The sequence below is a fragment of the Procambarus clarkii genome, chromosome 4 (genome assembly GCF_040958095.1).
Source record: "Procambarus clarkii isolate CNS0578487 chromosome 4, FALCON_Pclarkii_2.0, whole genome shotgun sequence".
NCBI lineage: Eukaryota > Metazoa > Arthropoda > Malacostraca > Decapoda > Cambaridae > Procambarus > Procambarus clarkii.
Window position 1 is genome coordinate 13,648,189 of NC_091153.1, and position 12,219 is coordinate 13,660,407.

Here is a 12,219-nt window from a genome sequence, read left to right on the forward strand (position 1 = left end):
TAGGGTAGCTGGTGTAAGTGTAGGGTAGCTGGTGTAAGTGTAGGGTAAATCGTTTACGTGTAGGGTAGCTGGTGTAAGTGAAGGGTAGCAGGTGTAAGTGAAGGGTAGCGGGTGTAAGTGAAGGTTAGCGGGTGTAAGTGAAGGTTAGCGGGTGTAAGTGAAGGTTAGCGGGTGTAAGTGAAGGTTAGCGGGTGTAAGTGAAGGTTAGCGGGTGTAGGTGTACACGGTAACATATCAGAGTGTATGCTAAGAGTTCCCCAAGGCGGATGAGATGCACGTAATAAGTTAATGAGCTAATGAGCTCCACAAAAATCATTCACCTGGAAAATATCAACATAATTTTTCCTCGTTCGATTAATATATTAATATTATATTTATATAATTTTTATATAATTCTTACGTAAGATGCCCTGTGCCGTCGGTGCTCCTATATGGCTGTCTCCCAGTTCACTCTACTCTTCTCGCTCCTATATGACTGTGTCTCCTAGTACACTACACTCTTCTCGCTCCTATATGACTGTGTCTCCCAGTACACTACACTCTTCTCGCTCCTATATGACTGTGTCTCCCAGTACACTACACTCTTCTCGCTCCTATATGACTGTGTCTCCCAGTACACTACACTCTTCTCGCTCCTATATGACTGTGTCTCCCAGTACACTACACTCTTCTCGCTCCTATATGACTGTGTCTCCCAGTACACTACACTCTTCTCGCTCCTATATGACTGTGTCTCCCAGTACACTATACTCTTCTCGCTTCTATATGACTGTGTCTCCCAGTACACAATACTCTTCCCTTTACTATTACTTGTTGAAGTGAAATTGTCTCAACTAATATTTTCCTGTGTTTATCACATTCAAAAGCGAGAGAAATATGAGCAGGTGTTTAAGGAGGGCTACAGGTGTGTAGGGAGTGCCACAGGTGTGTAGGGAGTGCCACAGGTGTGTAGGGAGTGCCACAGGAGTTACGGGGGGCCACAGGTGTGTAGGGAGTACCACAGGTGTGTAGGGAGTGCCACAGGTGTGTAGGGAGTGCCGCAGGTGTGTAGGGAGTGCCGCAGGTGTGTAGGGAGTGCCACAAGAGTTAAGGAAGGCCACAGGTGTATAAGAAGTGCCACAGGAGTTAAGGAGGGCCACAGGTGTATAGTGAGTGCCACTGGTGTGTAGGGAGCGCCACAAGAGTTAAGGAGGGCCACAGGTGTGTAAGGAGTGCTACAGGAGTTCAGAAGGGCCACAGGTGTGTAAAGAGTGCCACAAGAGTGAAGAGATTTTCACAGGTGTGTAAAATGTGCCAAAGGTGTGTATGGGGTGACACAGGTGTGTAAGGAATGCCACAGGTGTGTATGGAGTGCCACAGGTGTGTAGGGAGATCCACAGGTGTGTAAGGAGTGCCACAGGTGAGAATGGAGTGCCACAGGTTTGAATGGAGTGTCACAGGTGTGAATGGAGTGCCACAGGTGTGTAAGGAGTGCCACAGGTGTGTAAGGAGTGCCACAGGTGTGAATGGAGTGCCACAGGTGTGAATGGAGTGCCACAGGTGTGTAAGGAGTGCCACAGGTGTGTAAGGAGTGCCACAGGTGTGAATGGAGTGCCACAGGTGTGTAAGGAGTGCCACATGTGTGTAAGGAGTGCTACAGGTGTGTAAGGAGTGCCAAATGAAGCAGAAAAGTCTGAAAAGTACTGTAGTCCCTCTGAGAACCAGTACTGAGGGACTGGCCAGTCCCTCTCCCACCACCAGTACTGTGAGTGTCGGCGCCTCTCCCACCACCAGTACTGTGAGTGTCGGTCCCTCTCCCACCACCAGTACTGTGAGTGTCGGCCCCTCTAACACCACCAGTACTGTGAGTGTCGGCGTCTCTCCCACCACCAGTACTGTGAGTGTCGGCGTCTCTCCCACCACCAGTACTGTGAGTGTCGGCGTCTCTCCCACCACCAGTACTGTGAGTGTCGGTCCCTCTCCCACCACCAGTACTGTGAGTGTCGGTCCCTCTCCCACCACCAGTACTGTGAGTGTCGGTCCCTCTCCCACCACCAGTACTGTGAGTGTCGGTCCCTCTCCCACCACCAGTACTGTGAGTGTCGGCGTCTCTCCCACCACCAGTACTGTGAGTGTCGGCGCCTCTCCCACCACCAGTACTGTGAGTGTCGGTCCCTCTCCCATCACCAGTACTGTGAGTGTCGGTCCCTCTCCCACCACCAGTACTGTGAGTGTCGGCGCCTCTCCCACCACCAGTACTGTGAGTGTCGGCGCCTCTCCCACCACCAGTACTGTGAGTGACGGCCCCTCTCCCACCACCAGTAATGTGAGTGTCGGCGACTCTCCCACCACCAGTACTGTGAGTGACGGCCCCTCTCCCACCACCAGTACTGTGAGTGTCGGCGTCTCTCCCACCACCAGTACTGTGAGTGTCGGTCCCTCTCCCACCACCAGTACTCATGCATCCTTAACCCTCCCACATTCCCCTCCCATCACAGCTTCTCCTTCCTCCACAGAGAGTCCGCCTGTGAGACTACACAGCGTGGGACGGAAGGAGGGATTGACTGGGCACTACACGCTGACCCGAGTGGAGGAGGAGAGTGTTGAAGTGTGGTGCTGGGCGCAGAACACAGTCGGTGCTCAGACCTCCCCCTGCAAGTTTACCGTCTACACCCAGGGTAAGTTTACCCTCCACACCCAGGGTAAGTTTACCCTCCACACCCAGGGTAAGTTTACCCATCACACCCAGGGAAAGTTTACCCTCTACACCCAGGGTAAGTTTACCGTCTACATCAAGGGTGAGTTTACCCTCTACACCCAGGGTGAGTTTACCCTCTATACCCAGGGTGAGTTTACCCTCTACACCCAGGGTAAGTTTACTCTGTACACCCTGGGTGAGTTTACCCTCTGCACCCAGGGTAAGTTTACCCTCTACACCCAGGGTAAGTTTACCGTCTACATCCAGGGTAAGTTTACCCTCTACACCCAGGGTAAGTTTACTCTCTACAGCCAGGGTGAGTATACCGTCTACACCCATGGTGAGTTTACCCTCTACACCCAGGGTAAGTTTGCCCTCTACACCCAGGGTGAGTTTACCCTCTACACCCAGGGTACGTTTACCCTCTACACCCAGGGTAAGTTTACCCTCTACACCCAGGGTAAGTTTACCCTCTACACCCAGGGTGAGTTTACCCTCTACACCCAGCGTAAGTTTACCCTCTACACCCAGGGAAAGTTTACCCTCTACACCCAGGGTAAGTTTGCCCTCTACACCCAGTATAAACTGACTGTACCCAGCAAAATGGGTTGCATCTTAGGCAATATTACAATCCACAAGTGGCCCCTGTGACAGAGGGGAGAGCACGAGGGCTGGCACTATATTCCCCAGGGGGACAGTACAGGCAAGAACCACACATACACTGGCCACTAACAAGGTAGTGTGAGGCGACAAGCACATGGGGTTATAAGTCTCCATCACCCATAGCCTTGGCCCCAATATAAAGCTCCCCATCCAAAGTCCTCCCCCCCCTTAGGCGCCCCCCCCCCCGACAACCCCCCCCCCAGCCACCTCCTTCCCAACCTCCAACTCAACAAAACAAATATCCCAACACCTCCACACCCGTATATCCTTATCCTTCGGTTGTCGATATCCCGCGACAATCCTCAACATCTGTGCTTATACACATGTTTATGTTACACATGTTTATGTTCGTTTCAGCAGGCGGTGTGTGTGTGCGCACCTAGTTGTACTCACTTAGTTGTCCTTGCAAGGGATGAGCTTTGTCTCTTTGGTCCCGCCTCTCAACTGTCAATCAACTGGTGTACAGATTCCTGAGCCTACTGGGCTCTATCATATCTACACTTGAAACTGTGTATGGAGTCAGCCTCCACCACATCACTGAGTAATGCATTCCATCTGTTAACTACTCTGATACTCAGAAAGTTCTTTCTAACGTCTCTGTGGCTCATCTGGGTACTAGGTTTCCACCTGTGTCCCCTTGTTCGTGTTCCACCCGTTCTAAAGAGATTGTCTTTGTCCATCCTGTGAATTCTTCTGAGAATTTTGTAGGTGGTGATCATGTCTTCCCTTACTCTTCTGTTTTCCAAGGACGTGAGGTTCAGCTCCTTAGCCTTTTCTCGTAGCTCATACCTCTCAGTTCCGGGACTGATCTGGTTACATACCTCTGACTCTTCTCTAACTCTGGATTGTGTTTAGCTAGCTCTGGACTCCAAGCTGGAGCTACATATTCAAGGATTGGTCTGACATAAGTAGTATACAGGGTCCGTAACGATTCCTTACACAAATTCCTAAAAGCAGTTCATATGTTTGTCAGTCTAGCATATGCCGCTGATGATATCCTTTTGATGTGGGCCTCTGGGACAAGTTCAGTGTGATATTAACCCCCAGATCTTTCTCTTTAATTTGTCTCTTGCAGGATTTCACCTCCCAGATGGTACCTTGTGTTCAGCCTTCTGCTCCCTTCGCCTAATTTCATTACTTTACACTTTCCTGAGTTGAACTTTAGCAGCCATTTTCTAGGCCATTCCTCCAGTTTGTCTAGGTCATCCTGTAGTCTCTGTCTATTTTCATCCGTCTTGATTCTTTTCATATTTTTTGCATCATCAGCAAACGTTGAGAGGAACTAGTCTATACCCTCCGAAAGATCGTTTACATATATTAGAAACAGGATGGCTCCGAGTACAAAGTCCTGTAGGACTCCGCTGGTGTCATCTCGCCACTCTGAGGTCTCTCCCCTCACTGTTACTCGCTGTTTGCTGTTGCTTAGATACTCCCTTATCCACTGGAGCCCCTTACCTTTTACTCTGGCCTGTTGCCCCAATTTTTTTAATAGCCTTTTATGGGGTACTGTGTCAAAGGCTTTCTGACAATCCAAGAAAATGCAGTCTGCCCACCCTTTTCTTTCTTGCCTAATTTTTGTTGCTTGGTCATAGAATTCTATTAAACCTGTGAGGCACGATTTACCATCTCTGAAATCATGCTGGTAGTGTTTTACAAAGCTATTTCCCTCCAGATGCTCTACGAGCCTTTTCCTCACGATCTTCTCCATCACCTTGCATGGTATACAAGTTAGGGAAACTGGCCTGTAGTTCAGTGTCTCTTGCCTGTCACCCTTTTTGTATATTGGGACTACATTAGTTGTCTTCCAGCTTTCCGGTAGGTCTCCTGTTTCCAGTGACCTGTTATACACCATAGAGAGTGGCACACTTAGTATTTCTGCACCTTCTTTTATAATCACTTTGAGATTCTGTCAGGCCCAACAGACTTTGTCACGTTCAGCTCCAACAGATTCCTTTTGACCTCATCACTGGTGAGGTCCAAATCTTCCAAGGTTGCTTGGTTTGCCGTCTCCTCATCTAGCTCAGGGGCTTCTTCTTGTTCTATTGACAAGACCTCCTGGAATCTCTTGTGGAGTTCTTCACACACCTCCTTGTCATTCTCCTTGTATCGGTTCTCCCCTTTTCTCAGTTTCATCACTTGTTCCTTCACTGCTGTTTTCCTCCAGATGCTGGCTGTGGAGCAGCTTGTGTTGGGTCTTAGCTTTACCCGCGATGACATTTTCATACCGCCTCTCTGCTTCTCTCACTCTGAGGTACTCATTTCTGGCCCTCTGGTATCTCTCCCTGCTTTCTGGTGTTCTGTTATTTCTGTAGTTTTTCTATGTTCTTTTACTCAGTTGCTTCGCTACCTTACATTCCTGGTTGAACTATGGATTCTTCTGTTGCTTTTCATTTTTCTCCTTTTGGGCCGGGATAAACCTGTCCTCAGCTTTCTTGCACTTCTGGGTGACATAATCCCTCATATCTTGTGCAGTCTTTTCTCTGAGTTCTGTTTCCCATGGTATTCCCATTAGGAAGTTCCTCATCTCGTCATACTTTTCTCTTCGGTAATTTAGTCTTTTCCCTTCCAATCCCATCCTTGGATAGGTTATACCTATCTCGAACAGATACTCAAATGTCTATACACTGTAGTCACTCATTGCTATGGGGGGCTTCAAATTTGACATTCCTTTTTTCTGACTCATTCAAGGGGAAAATCAGGTCGATTCTAGCTGGTTTGTCATCGCCTCTCATGTTGACCAGACCACACACTAGAAATTGAAGGGACGACGACGTTTCGGTCCGTCCTGGACCATTCTCAAGTCGATTGGTCTGGTCAACAATCGTGGTCTGGTCAACATACTTCAGCCACGTTATTGTGACTCATCGCCTGCATCGCCTCTCATTCTTGTGGGTTCCCTGATATGTTGGCTCAGAAAGTGCCTTGTTGCCACTCCCTAGAGTTTAACTTTCCATGTATCTGCACCTCCATGTGTGTGCGTGAGTGTGTGTGTACTCACCTAGTTGTGTTCGCAGGGGTTGAGCTCTGGCTCTTTGGTCCCGCCTCTCAACTGTCAATCAACTGGTGTACAGATTCCTGAGCCTATTGGGCTCAATCATATCTATATTTGAAACTGTGTATGGAGTCAGCCTCCACCACATTACTACTAATGTTTATTTATTTATTTATTTATTTATTTATTTATTTATTTATTTATTTATTTATTTATTTATTTATTTATTTATTTATTTATTTATTTATATACAAGAAGGTACATTGGGTTTGTGAAAATACATAGCATAGTATTTACAATCTTGTTAAGCCACTAGTACGACCAGCGTTTCGGGCAGGTCCTTAATCTAACAGATAATTTAAGTAGGTAAATTCTAGCAGAATTAATAAAATGATAGCAGATACATTGCAAGAAAAAAATGAGATGAGAGAGATTAGTAAGTATATTAAAGCACGTTGGTATATTAAAGCTCTGATTGATTACATTGACAGCTTGATTGGTAATTTAAACAAGATTAATAGACACCATACAGTAGATTGATAGCACATATATGAAGACAGCAATGATCGCAATGGTAAAGATGTTCGGATTGAGTACATAAAGATTGGGAGATTGGGGTAGCAATACATACAGTGCAATTTTAGAGTAAAAGGTAAAAAATTATGAAGATGAAATTAGGTACTTATTTAGTATTGTTTTTGAATGACGCAAAAGTTGGACAGCTTTTCAATTTAAGAGGGAGTGAGTTTCATCGACTGGGTCCCTTTACTTGCATAGAGTGTTTACACAGATTAAGTTTGCCTCTGGGGATATCAAAGAGATATTTATTTCTGGTGGGGTGATAATGGGTCCTATTACATCTGTCCAGGGAGAGTTTCAGAGCAGGATTTGAATTTAAGAACAGGGTTTTGTAAATATAGTTGACACAAGAGAATTTGTGGAGTGAGATTATGTTTAGCATGTTCAGGGAGTTAAACAAGGGGGCTGAGTGTTGTCTGAAAGCAGAATTTGTTATTATTCTGATAGCAGATTTTTGCTGGGTGATGATGGACTTGAGGTGGTTTGCAGTGGTTGAACCCCATGCATAGATACCATAATTAAAATAGGGATAGATTAGTGCATAATATAGTGAGATGAGAACAGAGTTAGGTACAATGCATTGGCTAATGCATTCAATGGTTAGGTTAATGCATTCCATTTGTTAACTACTCTGACACTGAAAAATTCTTTCTAATGTCTCTGTGGCTCATCTGGCTACAAAGGTTCCACCTGTGTCCCCTTGTTCGTGTCCCACCCGTGCTGAAGAGTTTGTCTTTGTCCACCCCGTTAATTCCCCTGAGAATTTTGTAGGTGGTTATCATGACTCTCCTTACTCTTCTGCTTTCCAGGGATGTGAGGTTCAGCTCCTTTAGCCTTTCCACGTAGCTCATACCTTTCAGTTCCGGGACCAGTCTGGTGGGATTCTTCTGAAACTTTTCGAACTTTGTCTTGTGTGTAATTAGGTATGGACTCCAGGCTGGAGCTGCATACTTGTTGGATTGGTCTTACATAAGTGGTATACAAGGTCCTAAACGATTCCTTACATAAGTTTCTAAAGGCAGTTCTTATGTTGGCCAGTCTAGCATATGCCGCTGATGATATCCTTTTGATGTGGGCCTCTGGGGACAGATTCGGTGTGATATCAACCTCCTCAGATCTTTCTCTCTATTTAACTCTTGCAGGATTTCACCGCCCAGATGGTACATTGTATTCGGCCTTCTGTTCCCTTCGCCTATTTTCACTACTTTACGCTTTGCTGAACCGAACTTAGTAGTCATTTTCTAGACCATTCCCCTAGTTTGTCCAGGTCGTCCTGCAGTCTCTGTCTATCTTCATTTGTTTTGATTCTACTCATAACATTTGAATCATCAGCAAACATTGAGAGGAATGAATCTATACCTCTGGAAGGTCGTTTACATATATTAGAAACAGGAACCAGAAATTGTCATAGTTCCAGTTATGTAATCTCTGAATCCGTCGCAGCCCGGAATTTCCATCTCTTCAAAGCTCAGTCCTTCCTTATCAGCAGAGCCACTTCTCCTCCTCTCCCTTCCATCTCTTTCTTTACTAAGAAAGTAGTCCTTTGGAAACACAGCGTTTGTTATGACTCCTGACAATTTATTTCTGTGAGTCCTATTACATCTGGGTTTTCTTCCTGGGCCCTTTCTGCCCGTTCACTTGCTTTGTTGGTAATCCCATCGATTTTTGAGTGCATTACCTTGAAGCTCACTTTCCTATATCCATTTTCACCCAACCTCCCCATTAGTGCAGGAAGCTGTTCCATGGGCATTGCTGCTTGGGTAGGCTCATCCTCCTGTGGGGAAGTTACCAGGGGTTCTGGGAGAGGTGGAGGTGTGTGGGGGAAGGCTTAGAAATTGCCCAGGCCTGCTTGGGACAGGGAGAATTACTAAGAGTTGAGGAGCAGTTAGTGCTCGGGATGAGGGATCGTCCTCTTGTGGTGTAGGTAATAGGGGTTTGGATGGGGGTGGGTGGGGTGGGGATGGTGGGCTTAGATCTTGCCTGGGCCTGCTTGGGGCAGGAGGAAGACCAGAGGATGGGAAAGCAGGGGGGTACTCGGGGTTGGGAGGGAGGGTGGAATTGGGTGGTATGGTGGGCATTGTGTAGAGGGAGGAAGGATCTGTGCTTGGGATGGGGGAGAGGGGGGCTCCTATGGGGTAGTGAGTTTGGATGTTGCAGTCCCCCCTGGGGTTCCTTCTTTGCTGGATTGGGGTTCCCCACTCTTCTCTGGGATTGCTGGGTTGGGGGTTGAGGTTCCCTGGCTCCCTTCCCTCAGCCTGCGCCTTTTCCTTGCATCTGCTGACTTTATTATCTCTTCCCTGGTCATGTCCCTCTGAAGGAATACTTGTCTGTAATTCGCTACATATTTCAGTTTGCTCTTTTTTACTAGTATGTCCTCTTTGATAGTAATACTTAGAAAGAGGACTAGTATGTCTTCTTTCTGAGTATTACCTAGATCGACCGGTCTTTGTCTTTGTTGTACTGGTCAATCCGGAAAAACTTCTCTACGTCTGTTTCAGCCCCTTCCATACCTATCTCCTTTAGTATCCCAGCCACTGCAGCTTTATCCTTAGACCTCCATTCTTCCCTTCTCGAACCCTCTTGTTCCTTAACACCTATCACTACTACAGCTCTTTTCCTTTCCAGTAACTGGCTCGTGCATCTAGCTGCCTCGGGAGCCGGTCGGCCGAGCGGACAGCACGCTGGACTTGTGATCCTGTGGTCCTGGGTTCGATCCCAGGCGCCGGCGAGAAACATTGGGCAGAGTTTCTTTCACCCTATGCCCCTGTTACCTAGCAGTAAAATAGGTACCTGGGTGTTAGTCAGCTGTCACGGGCTGCTTCCTGGGGGTGGAGGCCTGGTCGAGGACCGGGCCGCGGGGAACCTAAAAAGCCCCGAAATCATCTCAAGATAACCTCAAGATAACCTCAAGAAGCCTCCTGTGAGGTTACAGCGTTCATTACAACTTCCTTGACTGTGGACATTGCTCCTGGGCTCTTCATCATTTCAGCAAAGATTACGCCCATTGTAGGAGTCCCTGTCATTGCTACCTGACTTGCTACCTGGGGGTTGATTGCCTGGGGTCAGAGTCTGAGGAGATCCTGTTTTTAGGTTCGTTAACTCCTCTTGCGCTGCACTTAGTTCATTCTGCAGTTTACTTATGGTTTCCCTCATGTCTTTCAATTCCTCAGTTATTTCTCTTCATGCACGAACAGTCATCTCCATGTATGACTCGCCCTGTTCCTCTCCTCCACCTGTGTTCTGTTTTCTGACCATCCTGCTTGATCCCTTTTTTGTTCCCTAGCGTTTGTATTAGTCTACACCAACCCCCGTGTGCGTGCGTGTTGGGGAGAGTGTGCGGATGTGGGAGTGATGGTTGAGAGAGAGAGGGCGAGAGAGGGACAGAGGCAGGGGGAGGGAGAGAGGTCTGTGTTTATTGTGGGAGAGGGTGGTACGGTGGGGAGGTGAGGAGTATAGGGGAGGTCGCTGAGTACTCACCTAATTGTGCTTGCGGGGGTTGAGCTCTGGCTCTTTGGTCCAGCCTCTCAACTGTCAATCAACTGATGTACAGATTCCTGAGCCTACTGGGCTCTATCACATCTACACTTCAAACTGTGTATGGAGTCAGCCTCCACCACATCACAGCCTAATGCATTCCATCTGTTAACTACTCTGACACTGAAAAAGTTTTTTCTAACGTCCCAGTGGATCATTTGTGTACTCAGTTTCCACCTGTGCCCCCTTGTTTGCATACCACCCGTGTTAAACAGTTTATCTTTATCTACCCTGTCAATTCCTGAGAATTTTTTAGGTAGTGATCATGTCTCCCCTTACTCTTCTGTCTTCTAGTGTCGTGAGGTGCATTTCTCGCAGCCTTTCTTCGTAACTCATACCTCTAAGTTCTGGGAATAGTCTAGTGGCATACCTCTGAGCTTTTTCAAGCTTCGCCTTGTGCTTGACAAGGTACGGACTCCATGCAGGGGCTGCATACTCCAGGATTGGTCTTACAAATGTGGTATTAAAGGTTCTGAATGATTCTTTACACAGGTTCCTGAAGGCAGTTCTGATGTTAGCCAGCCTCGCATATGCCGCAGATGTTATTATTTTGATGTGGGCTTCAGGAAACAGAGTTGGTGTGATATCAACTCCTAGATCCTGCTCTCTGTCCTTTTCATGAAGGACTTCATCTCCCATTCTGTATCCTGTGTCTGGCCTCCTGTTTCCACTGCCTAGTTTCATTACCTTACATTTACTCGGGTTGAACTTTAGTAGCCATTTGTTGGACCATGCATTCAGTCTGTCTAGGTCATCTTGTTTTCTCATACTGTCTTCCTCCATCTTAATCCTCCTCATAATTTTTGCATCATCAGCAAACAATGAGAGGAATGATTCTATACCATCTGGAAGATCATTTACATATATAAGAAAAAGTATGGGTCCAAGGACTGAACCCTACGGGACCCCACTGGTGACGTCTCGCCAATCTGAGACCTCACCCCGCACAGTGACTCGCTGCCTTCTGTTACTTAGGTACTCCCTTATCTAATGGAGTACCATCCCTTTCACTCCTGCCTGCATCTCCAGCTTTCGCCCTAATCTCTAGTGTGGCACTGTGTCAAAGGCTTTCTGGTAATCCAAAAATATGCAGTCTGCCTACCCCTCTCTTTCTTGTCCGATTCTTGTTGCCTGATCGTAGAATTCAATTAATCATGTGAGACATGACTTGCCATCCCAGAAACCATGTTGGTGTTGTGACACAAAGTTCCTTCGCTCCAGATGTTCGACTAGCTTTTTCGCACAATTTTCTCAATTAGCTTGCATGGTATGCAAGTTAGGGACACTGGCCTGTAGTACAGTGCCTCCTGTCAATCCCCCTTCTTGTACAGCGGGACAACGTTTGCCGCCTTCCAAATTTCTGGCAATTCATCTGTTACCAGTGATTTATTTTACACCATGGAGAGTGGCAGGAACAGTGCTTCTGCTCCTTTCTTTATTATCCATGGGGATATTCCGTCCGTGCCTATAGTCTTTGTCACATCCAACTCTAGCAAAAGCTTCCTTACATCTCCACTGGTAATCTCAAATTTCTCTAGTGGTGCCTGGTTAATTATTCCTTCTCTTATCTCTGGAACTTCTCCTTGCTCCAATGTGAAGTTTTTCTGGAATTTCATATTGAGTTCCTCGAAAACTTATTTTTCATTTGTAGTGAATCTGTCTGCCCCTATTCTCAGTTCCATTATCTGTTCCTTCACTGTTGTCTTTCTCCTGATGCGACTGTGCAGCAACCATGCTCTTTTACTTTGTTGCTTAGCAAGCTTACGGTTCTGAT

The 12,219-nt window shown here is 46.8% G+C and overlaps 1 protein-coding gene across 1 annotated transcript in view; it reads left to right on the plus strand.

Annotated features, from left to right (window-relative positions):
• The first annotated feature begins 2,498 nt into the window (after nt 1-2,498).
• The window catches only part of LOC138370620 (uncharacterized), a 270,501-nt gene continuing 260,780 nt past the window's right edge, over nt 2,499-12,219 (plus strand). The window contains exon 1 of the mRNA XM_069335180.1: nt 2,499-2,657. The gene's annotated coding sequence lies outside the window, so the exon portion shown is untranslated. The remainder of the gene's footprint in view (nt 2,658-12,219) is intronic.